Raw genomic sequence first — 12,279 nt, forward strand, 5'->3', positions numbered from 1 at the left:
ACTTGAGGTCATATGAGGGACTTTATGCATCATAAAGTAAGCTGCCTTATCACCACATAGAATACATTGTGATGGTTAAGGGCTAGAAAGAGAGAAACAAATATTTGACGTTTCTGGGAAGGACCCGGTAAGCCAGGTATCATCAGATCTAAAGGCTGACCCTTCCAGGCTCTCTCTGATCAAACCTATCTCCCAGACGATAACATGCGTAAGCCTCAAACTTTACACTGAGGGGACTGAGGGGGATACAGACACACAGAACACAAGTGATGGGCTAGGCTCGATGGTGCAGGGGTGGAAAGACAAACAAGCAGACAGACTTAATGCGCTAAGAGTGAGAAAACAAAAGGTTGTGAGATGTCACACATAGTATTGGTGGTCATAGCCACATTACTGTAGGTGAACTTCAGTTGAGTTACAGTGGAAGGATGATTATACAGTTCTGTAAGTTGCCGTCTGTTTCTCACAGAAACGCAATGGGTGGGCGGTGGCACTTTGAGTGAGGTCATTGTCATGTTGCATCAGTGGTGGACTCACTGGAATATAGTTGTCTGGCAGCAGAAGGTAAGATCCTGTGTTCATTTTCACCTAATTTTCATCCAACTAAATTCAAGTTCCCTTCACATATGACGTATACAGCTACAGAGAGAGTGAGGTAAATATCAAGGAGTTGATTGGGTACAATAAGTCATTTTTTAGAGTCATGCTCTGTCGTCTGATCTAACTCTCAAGTCTCAGGTTGCAGCAGTCATCAGAGAATATTACTGCACTCTTGAATTCCTAACGAATATTTTCAGACTTGAAAAGTTAGTCTTGATTTACAGAATTCTAGTTTTGAGATTTTTGGAGTGTGTTATCATAGCAAGTCTATTTTACATGTGGTATCTCAGATCTGAGTATATTTTAAATGAGGTGACTTCCCCATTTAAAAAAGATCACACATTTTATAAAATGTTGACACTGGATAGGAGCTCGTTTTTTAAACAAATTAACATCTTTCTTTAACTTATTTAGAATACTTTTGTACAACATACAAAAACCAATACAGTAATGCTATTTATTGCATATGTGTTGCATAAGTGTAAACTAGGAGAAATGTGAAATGTAGTCAGGCAGTGTAGGACCTGTAAGACCTTTCTACATTTACATAAAAGTGATTACAGCAATGACAAATATTTTTAATTGACCGATTATTGTTCTATATAAGAGGGGGAAAATGTAGAATTGTAAAAGAAGAGACATCAGACAGATATTATTGTCTATTTTATTCCCTGTTAAAAATGTTACAAACTTTGTAGAGTTAAAGGCTTAGTTACTTCTCCCTACATACTGTATAAAGCTTGTAGAAGGTAGAACAACCAGAAAATTCATAATGGATCTCGTTGTTGTTGTTCTTCTTCTTCTGGTGACGAGCTAATAAATAGAGTCAATTAAAGTGTTATTAATAAAAAAGTAATTTTCTCATAAACACATACAATGCAAGAAAGATCCTAACTGTTTTGATATGTTAATTTTTGAAGAATGTATGTGTTAACTGAAAAAGCATGCTGGTAATGAAGGCAAAATTCCCTGGAGAATTTAAGAGGTACTGGACATTTTCTATCATTGCCACCGTGACAGTTCGCCGAAAACATAAACAGCAAAAGTCAGGAGGTTAACCAATGGTTTCCTATTAGGAACCAGGGAGAGAGACTCAAGTACTTCACAAAGCAAGGAAGGAAACAACAACAGACCAACTGGTGCTGTGACTGCTGCAGTAAAAACAGATAGGTGTCAAAAGAAGAAGTTTGAGAGTTTCTTACTAAAAAGCAGGGTCTATAATAAGCATGTCACTAAGAAGCAGGTGCAGAACTCTAGCAGTGAGGTTCTCGTCTCTGGAGAGGACTGTTCAGGAAGCTGAGCAACTCTCTCTGCTGCAGTCCTGTGCTTTCAAGCTTCCCTAATCGCTAACGCTGTACACAGCATCACTTCTCTCCATTTACTTGTTCTCAGCCCTTGACCCCTGACAAATGTCCTCCAACTCACTGTTCCCTTACAAAAAAAGATAGAGGTTTTGAAACTGATAAGTGCAGTAACTGCAGTCGACTGAGGTATTTTGGACTCAATAAATGCAAAATAACTGCAGTGTACCGCAGTTGAACAGCAGTTATACTGCACTTTAACTGCAGTTACACTGCAAACTTACTGCAGTAAAAAAAACGGTTATTTTGGAAACAGTATTTTCAGTATACTGCTGTTATATTGCAATCTGACTGCAATCTTTTTACGGAAGAGTTGGGGCAAGTTTTTCCAGTTTGTACCCATTTAGGCCACTCTGCCATCTCGACACAGAGCTGCTCTACTTCCAGCACCTCTAGCACCAGGCTGTAAATATGTAGCACCGCATGAAATACTGTGCAACAGTACAGCAGCAATGTCAATGAGGTTTAAAATGGTCTGGATGTGGTTGTACACGCCATAAACAGATTGGTTGCTTCTAGTTATCAATTGATGAAGATATGCATTAAGAAATGATCATGGCCTGCAATTTTTCTAGCTCATCATACAACAATATAAAGAGAAGGTACAACTGCAAGGGAAACGTTGAGAAGTCCAGCTATATCTGGTGTAGGGGAGTGGGTAGACTATATATAGGTATTTTGACCTCTAAACGCTTGTGCTCTCCACCACAAGGCAGAGCACTAATCTCTGTCTCTCATCTCAGTCTTTGGGTAAATGTTTATGTCCTTTGCTTTGACTGCCACTTCAAAGAGTAAGTATCAGCAACGCACAACAACGCTGGTCTACTGTGATCTACATGAATGGTAAAATTCTCAAAGTTGTATTTTCTGGGGTTCTCGTACATGCAACATTTCCATTTTTAAACTCTTTTTCAATATTGTTAGCTTTCGTAATATTTAATTGATGTCGCAAAATTGCTTCAGACAAAGATCTACATAATAATAATATATCTAATAGGACAGACAGCGAGACTGCTCGCAAAGCATTAATGAAAACGAGAACTTGCAGGATATTTCACTAAGAGTTGAGGTAAAAAGCTATAATAGTTATGTTTTTGCACTTTATACAGCACTGGTTCGTGTGTGAAATCCTGTGCAAAACATATTTTTCAGTGCATCTATGAAGTGTTAAGTACAGCGGTCAACAAGAGGTGTAATATCTGATTGTACATTTTGCCCGTTAAGAAGCTTTAATTTTGCCTAATGGTGTCACGACTTCCGCCGAAGTCGGCTCCTCTCCTTGTTCGGGCGGCTTTCGGCGGTCGATGTCACCGGCTTTCTAGCCATCGCTGCTCCATTTTTCATGTATCCATTTGTTTTGTCTTGTTCCCTGCACACCTGGTTTTCATTCCCCAATCAATCTACATGTATTTATTCCTCTGTTCTCCATCATGTCTTTGTATAAGATTGTTTGTGTTACGTGTGTATTGTTGACGCGCCAGACTGGCTTGTTTTTTCCATGCTATTTTTTCACGAAGATGTTTATTGTTAAACACAATTATTGTGACTGTTTTGCGCGTTCTGCACTTTTGCCTAAATAAAGTGTGTGCCTGTTCACAAATCTCTGCTCTCCTGCACCTGACTTCGCTACCAGTATGCACACATCTGACAAATCGAGACAATAAAGAGAGCGTGTCCCATGTGTGCATGTGCGGTTAAAAAGACTCATTATACTCATCACATTAAATAGCCAAAGGCTGAAACCTTGGTCAAAGGCAATAGGGCTCTCACTATACCAGTATCACTACTATTATACTGCACTTTCCATGACAAAAAAGTAAAACACAAAGAAGACTAAACTCTTTAAAAACCTGCTTTTTGTTAAAGAGTGTGTGCTATAGTTAGGAAAATTAGCAATTGTGACTCTGAATGACAACATAAGGCTGTTTGTATGTTTTCAATATTACAATGATTTTCCCCAAGAAATGTAGTTCGCTTCATAATAATAATAATTATCATGTTTTGTTTGGTGCCATGATACTTCTGAGTATCACGATACTGGTATCTTGACAACCCTAAAAGGGAGTGAGGTGGGAACATCCCTCTGACCCATGGTTATTAATACATTATTTTCATCTCTCAGAGCAAAATGTTGACCTTCATAGACATGACAACCTTTGGGGAATTTTGTACAACACAGACGTGTGTCTGTCAGTGTGATTATAGCAATTTAGAATGGACACACTGTATTACCTACAGTTGTGATTGTGATCAGACACTTGATCAAAGGTATGATGAGTAAGTGGTCTCACCCAAGGGCACAGTCATTGCTGGTATGTTTACAACATTAAAACTCTGAGAGAGTCAATCCCCAGATTGGTAGCTCACTTCATTTTACACTGACATTTTACTGAGCTTCGTCCCAGGGTACAGTGAGAGCAGAGCAGCATAAGCCATATGAAGTTAAACACATGCCTTTCCCTCAAGGCCTCATATCTCCAGATCGCATAACTTACACTAAGCTCAAATGACATAATTGTTGGTGTCATGTTACATAACTGGCAAATAAATGTAGTGTAAATCTCTAGTGTATTATTGTCTATTTCACATTTACAAGCCATCTTGTTTGCAACACACCACTGTAGGACCTTACCTTGTCCCTGCTAACCTTGTCTATAACCTTGTCTATAACCTTCTCTATAACCTTGTATATAACCGTGTCTATAACCGTGTCTATAACCTTGTCTATAACCTTGTCTATAACCGTGTCTATAACCTTGTCTATAACCGTGTCTATAACCTTGTCTATAACCTTGTCTATAACCTTGTCTATAACCTTGTCTATAACCGTGTCTATAACCTTGTCTATAACCTTGTCCCTGCTAACCTTGTCTATAACCTTGTCTATAACCTTGTTTGTAACCTTGTCTATAACCCTGTCTATAACCCTGTCTATAACCATGTCTATAACCTTGTCTATAAACGTGTCTATAACCTTGTCTATAACCTTGTCTATAACCGTATCTATAACCTTGTCCATAACCCTGTCTATAACCGTGTCTATAACCTTGTCTATAACCCTGTCTATAACCTTGTCTATAACTGTGTCTATAACCGTGTCTATAACCTTGTCTATAACCTTGTCTATAACCGTGTCTATAACCGTGTCTATAACTTTGTCCCTGCTAACCTTGTCTATAACCTTGTCTATAACCTTGTCTATAACCGTGTCTATAACCTTGTCTATAACCGTGTCTATAACCGTGTCTATAACCTTGTCTATAACCGTGTCTATAACCTTGTCTATAACCGTGTCTATAACCTTGTCTATAACAGTGTCTATAACCGTGTCTATAACCTTGTCTATATCCGTATCTATAACCCTGTCTATAACCTTGTCTATAACCTTGTCTATAACCTTGTCTATAACCGCGTCTATAACCGCGTCTATAACCGTGTCTATAACCGTGTCTATAACCTTGTCTATAACCTTGTCTATAACCGTGTCTATAACCTTGTCTATAACCTTGTCTATAACCTTGTCTATAACCGTGTCAATAACCATGTCTATAACCGTGTCAATAACCGTGTCTATAACCCTGTCTATAACCTTGTCTATAACCTTGTCTATAACCCTGTCTATAACCTTGTCTATAACGTGGTCTATAACCCTGTCTATAACCCTGTCTATTACCTTGTCTATAAACCTGTCTATAACCTTGTCTACAACCTTGCCTATAACATTGTCTATAACCTTGTCTATAATGTGGTCTATAACCTAGCCTATAACCGTGTCTATAACCCTGTCTATAACCTTGTCTATAACCTTGTCTATAACCTTGTCTACAACCTTGTCTACAACCGTGTCTATAACCGTGTCTATAACCGCGTCTATAACCGTGACTATAATGTGGTCTATAACCTTGTCTATAACCTTGTCTATAACCTTGTCTATAACAGTGTCTATAACCGTGTCTATAACCTTGTCTATAACCGTGTCTATAACCGCGTCTATAACCTTGTCTATAACCTTGTCTATAACCCTGTCTATAACCTTGTCTATAACCTTGTCTATAACCCTGTCTATAACCTTGTCTATAACGTGGTCTATAACCCTGTCTATAACTCTGTCTAATACCTTGTCTATAACCCTGTCTATAACCTTGTCTATAACCTTGCCTATAACATTGTCTATAACCTTGTCTATAATCTGGTCTATAACCTAGCCTATAACCGTGTCTATAACCCTGTCTATAACCTTGTCTATAACCTTGTCTATAACCTTGTCTACAACATTGTCTATAACTGTGTCTATAACCGTGTCTATAACCTTGTCTATAACCTTGTCTATAACCTTCTCTATAACCTTGTCTATAACCGTGTCTATAACCATGTCTATAACCTTGTCTATAACCTTGTCTATAACCTTGTCTATAACCGTGTCTATAACCCTGTCTATAACCTTGTCTATAACCTTGTCTATAACCTTGTCTATAACCCTGTCTATAACATTGTCTATAACCTTGTCTATAACCTTGTCTTATAACCCTGTCTATAACCGTGTCTATAGCCTTGTCTATAACCGTGTCTATAACCGTGTCTATAACCTTGTCTATAACCTTGTCTATAACCGTGTCTATAACCTTGTCTATAACCTTGTCCCTGCTAGCCTTGTCTATAACCTTGTCTATAACCCTGTCTATAACCTTGTCTATAACCGTGTCTATAACCCTGTCTATAACCTTGTCTATTACCTTGTCTATAACATTTTCTATAACCCTGTCTATAACCTTGTCTATAACCTTGTCTATACATGGTCTATAACCTTGTCTATAACGTGGTCTATAACCCTGTCTATAACTCTGTCTAATACCTTGTCTATAACCCTGTCTATAACCTTGTCTATAACCTTGCCTATAACATTGTCTATAACCTTGTCTATAATCTGGTCTATAACCTAGCCTATAACCGTGTCTAAAACCCTGTCTATAACCTTGTCTATAACTGTGTCTATAACCTTGTCTACAACCTTGTCTATAACCGTGTCTATAACCCTGTCTATAACCCTGTCTATAACCGTGTCTATAACCTTGTCTATAACCTTGTCTATAACCGTGTCTATAACCCTGTCTATAACCTTGTCTATTACCTTGTCTATAACATTTTCTATAACCCTGTCTATAGCCTTGTCTATACATGGTCTATAACCTTGTCTATAACGTGGTCTATAACCTTGTCTATAACCTTGTCTATAACCTTGTCTATAATCTTGTCTATAACCTTGTCTATAACCCTGCCTATAACTCTGTCTATAACCCTGTCTATAACCTTGTCTATAACCCTGTCTATAACCTTGTCTATAACCCTGTCTATAACCTTGTCTATAACCTTGTCTATAACCGTGTCTATAACCCTGTCTATAACCTTGTCTATTACCTTGTCTATAACATTTTCTATAACCCTGTCTATAAACTTGTCTATAACCTTGTCTATACATGGTCTATAACCTTGTCTATAACGTGGTCTATAACCTTGTCTATAACCTTGTCTATAACCTTGTCTATAATCTTGTCTATAACCTTGTCTATAACCCTGCCTATAACTCTGTCTATAACCCTGTCTATAACCTTGTCTATAACCCTGTCTATAACCTTGTCTATAACCCTGCCTATAACCTTGTCTATAACCTTGTCTATAATGTGGTCTATAACCTAGCCTATAACCGTGTCTATAACCTTGTCTATAATGTGGTCTATAACCTAGCCTATAACCGTGTCTATAACCCTGTCTATAACCTTGTCTATAACCTTGTCTATAACCTTGTCTATAACCCTGTCTATAACGTTGTCTATAACCTTGTCTATAACCTTGTCTTATAACCCTGTCTATAACCGTGTCTATAGCCTTGTCTATAACCGTGTCTATAACCGTGTCTATAACCTTGTCTATAACCTTGTCTATAACACTGTCTATAACCTTGTCTATAACCTTGTCCCTGCTAACCTTGTCTATAACCTTGTCTATAACCCTGTCTATAACCTTGTCTATAACCCTGTCTATAACCTTGTCTATAACCGTGTCTATAACCCTGTCTATAACCTTGTCTATTACCTTGTCTATAACATTTTCTATAACCCTGTCTATAACCTTGTCTATAACCTTGTCTATACATGGTCTATAACCTTGTCTATAACGTGGTCTATAACCTTGTCTATAACCTTGTCTATAACCTTGTCTATAACCCTGTCTATAACATTGTCTATTACCTTGTCTATAACCTTGTCTACAACCTTGTCTATAATGTGGTCTATAACCTAGCCTATAACCGTGTCTATAACCCTGTCTATAACCTTGTCTATAACCTTGTCTATAACCTTGTCTACAACCTTGTCTATAACAGTGTCTATAACCGTGTCTATAACCTTGTCTATAACCGTGTCTATAACCCTGTCTATAACCTTGTCTATAACCTTGTCTATAACCTTTTATATAACCCTGTCTATAACCTTGTCTATAACCTTGTCTATAACCGCATCTATAACCGCGTCTATAACCGGGTCTATAACCTTGTCTATAACCTTGCCTATAACCGTGTCTATAACCGTGTCTATAACCGTGTCTATAACCTTGTCTATAACCTTGTCTATAACCGTGTCTATAACCTTGTCTATAACCTTGTCTATAACCGTGTCTATAACCGTGTCTATAACCCTGTCTATAACCTTGTCTATAACCTTGTCTACAACATTGTCTATAACCTTGTCTATAACGTGGTCTATAACCCTGTCTGTAACCCTGTCTAATACCTTGTCTATAACCCTGTCTATAACCTTGTCTATAACCTTGCCTATAACATTGTCTATAACCTTGTCTATAATCTGGTCTATAACCTAGCCTATAACCGTGTCTAAAACCTTGTCTATAACCTTGTCTATAACTTTGTCTACAACGTGTCTATAACCGTGTCTATAACCCTGTCTATAACCTTGTCTATAACCTTGTCTTTTACCCTGTCTATAACCCTGTCTATAACCTTGTCTATAACCGCATCTATAACCGCGTCTATAACCGGGTCTATAACCTTGTCTATAACCTTGCCTATAACCGTGTCTATAACCGTGTCTATAACCGTGTCTATAACCTTGTCTATAACCTTGTCTATAACCGTGTCTATAACCTTGTCTATAACCTTGTCTATAACCGTGTCTATAACCGTGTCTATAACCCTGTCTATAACCTTGTCTATAACCTTGTCTACAACATTGTCTATAACCTTGTCTATAATCTGGTCTATAACCTAGCCTATAACCGTGTCTAAAACCTTGTCTATAACCTTGTCTATAACTTTGTCTACAACCTTGTCTATAACCTTGTCTATAACCCTGTCTATAACCTTGTCTATAACCTTGTCTTTTACCCTGTCTATAACCCTGTCTATAACCTTGTCTATAACCCTGTCTATAACCTTGTCTATAACCTTGCCTATAACCTTGTCTATAACCTTGTCTATAACCTTGTCTATAACCCTGTCTATAACCTTTTCTATAACACTGTCTATAACCTTGTCTATAACTGTGTCTATAACCGTGTCTATAACCTTGTCTATAACCTTGTCTATAACGTGTCTATAACCGTGTCTATAACCTTGTCCCTGCTAACCTTGTCTATAACCTTGTCTATAACCTTGTTTATAACCTTGTCTATAACCGTGTCTATAACCGCGTCTATAACCGCGTCTATAACCGTGTCTATAACCGCGACTATAATGTGGTCTATAACCTTGTCTATAACCTTGTCTATAACCTTGTCTATAACAGTGTCTATAACCGTGTTATAACCTTGTCTATAACCGTGTCTATAACCCTGTCTATAACCTTGTCTATAACCTTGTCTATAACCTTGTCTATAACCCTGTCTATAACCTTGTCTATAACCTTGTCTATAACTGCATCTATAACCGCGTCTATAACCGCGTCTATAACCTTGTCTATAACCTTGTCTATAACCGTGTCTATAACCGTGTCTATAACGGTGTCTATAACCTTGTCTATAACCGTGTCTATAACCTTGTCTATAACCTTGTCTATAACCTTGTCTATAACCGTGTCTATAACCTTGTCTATAACCCTGTCTATAACCTTGTCTATAACCTTGTCTATAACCCTGTCTATAACCTTGTCTATAACGTGGTCTATAACCCTGTCTATAACCCTGTCTAATACCTTGTCTATAACCCTGTCTATAACCTTGTCTATAACCTTGCCTATAACATTGTCTAAAACCTTGTCTATAATCTGGTCTATAACCTAGCCTATAACTGTGTCTAAAACCCTGTCTATAACCTTGTCTATAACCTTGTCTATAACCTTGTCTACAACCTTGTCTATAACCGTGTCTATAACCCTGTCTATAACCTTGTCTATAACCTTGTCTATTACCCTGTCTATAACCCTGTCTATAACCTTGTCTATGACCCTGTCTATAGCCTTGTCTATAACCTTGCCTATAACCTTGTCTATAACCTTGTCTATAACGTGGTCTATAACCTTGTCTATAACCGTGTCTATAACCTTGTCTATAACCGTGTCTATAACCCTGTCTATAACCTTGTCTATTACCTTGTCTATAACATTTTCTATAACCCTGTCTATAACCTTGTCTATAACCTTGTCTATACATTGTCTATAACCTTGTCTATAACGTGGTCTATAACCTTGTCCATAACCTTGTCTATAATCTTGTCTATAACCTTGTCTATAACCCTGCCTATAACCCTGTCTATAACCCTGTCTATAACCTTGTCTATAACCCTGTCTATAACCTTGTCTATAACCCTGTCTATAACCTTGTCTATAACCTTGTCTATAACCTTGTCTATAACCTTGTCTATAACCCTGTCTATAACCTTGTCTATAACCTTGTCTATAACCCTGTCTATAACCCTGTCTATAACCTTGTCTATAACCTTGTCTATAACCATGTTTATAACCCTGTCTATTTATATGTATTTATTAGTTAACCTTTATTTAACTAGGCAAGTCAGTTAAGAACAAATTCTTATTTACAATGACGTCCTACCCCCGGCCAAACCCTTTTCCGGATGACGCAGGGCAAAATGTGCACCGCCCTATGGGACTCCCAATCACGGCCGGTTGTGATACAGCCTGGAATTGAACCAGGGTCTGTAGTGACGCCTCTAACACTGAGATGCAGTGCCTTTGACCGCTGCACCACTCGGGAGCCCCAAGGTCAATAACCTTGTCCACAACGTTGTCTATAACTCTGTCTATAACCCCGTCTATAACCTTGTCTATAACCTTGTCTATAACCCTGTCTATAACCCTGTTCATAACCTTGTCTATAACCTTGTCTATAACCCTGTCTATAACCCTGTTCATAACCTTGTCTATAACCTTGTCTATGGCCTTGTCTATGGTATTGTCTATAACCCTGTCTATAACCCTGTCTATAACCTTGTCTATAACCTTGTCTACAACCCTGTCTATAACCTTGGCTATAAATATGTCTATAACCTTGTCTATAAATATGTCTATAACCTTGTCTATAACCTTGTCTATGGTCTTGTCTATAATCATGTCTATAACGTTGTCTATAACCTTGTCTATGGTCTTGTCTATAATCATGTCTATAACGTTGTCTATAACCTTGTCAATGGTCTTGTCTATAACCTTGTCTATAATGTGGTCTATAACCTTGTCCATGGTCTTGTCTATAACCTTATCTATGGTCTTGTCTATAACCCTGTCTATAACCCTGTCTATAACCTTGTCTATAACCTTGTCTTGTCTATAACCCCGTCTATAACCTTGTCTATAACCTTGTCTATAACCCTGTCTATAACCTTGTCTATAAATATGCCTATAACCTTGTCTACAAATATGTCTATAACCTTGTCTATAACCTTGTCTATGGTCTTGTCTATAACCTTGTCTATAAAGTTGTCTATAACCTTGTCTATGGTCTTGTCTATGGTCTTGTCTATAACGTTGTCTATAACCTTGTCTATGGTCTTGTCTATAACCTTGTCTATAACGTTGTCTATAAACCTGTCCATGGTCATGTCTATAACCTTGTCCATGGTCTTGTCTATAACTTTGTCTATGGTCTTGTCTATAACATTGTCTATGGTCTTGTCTATAACCTTGTCTATAATCTTGTCTATAACCTTGTCTATAACCTTGTCTATAATCTTGTCTATAACATTGTCTATGGTCTTGTCTATAACCTTGTCTATAATCTTGTCTATAATAACTTATGGACTAGAGCTACAGCTGAAGCCGGAAGTTTACATACTCCTTAGCAACATACATTTAAACTC

General features: G+C 37.8%; 1 protein-coding gene across 1 annotated transcript in view; it reads left to right on the forward strand.

The window, feature by feature from the left end:
- Window positions 1-535: 535 nt before the first annotated feature.
- The window catches only part of LOC139406531 (nuclear factor interleukin-3-regulated protein-like), a 16,088-nt gene continuing 4,344 nt past the window's right edge, over window positions 536-12,279 (forward strand). Inside the window, exon 1 of the mRNA XM_071149210.1 lies at window positions 536-564. The gene's annotated coding sequence lies outside the window, so the exon portion shown is untranslated. The remainder of the gene's footprint in view (window positions 565-12,279) is intronic.

Source organism: Oncorhynchus clarkii, chromosome 4 (genome assembly GCF_045791955.1).
Source record: "Oncorhynchus clarkii lewisi isolate Uvic-CL-2024 chromosome 4, UVic_Ocla_1.0, whole genome shotgun sequence".
NCBI lineage: Eukaryota > Metazoa > Chordata > Actinopteri > Salmoniformes > Salmonidae > Oncorhynchus > Oncorhynchus clarkii.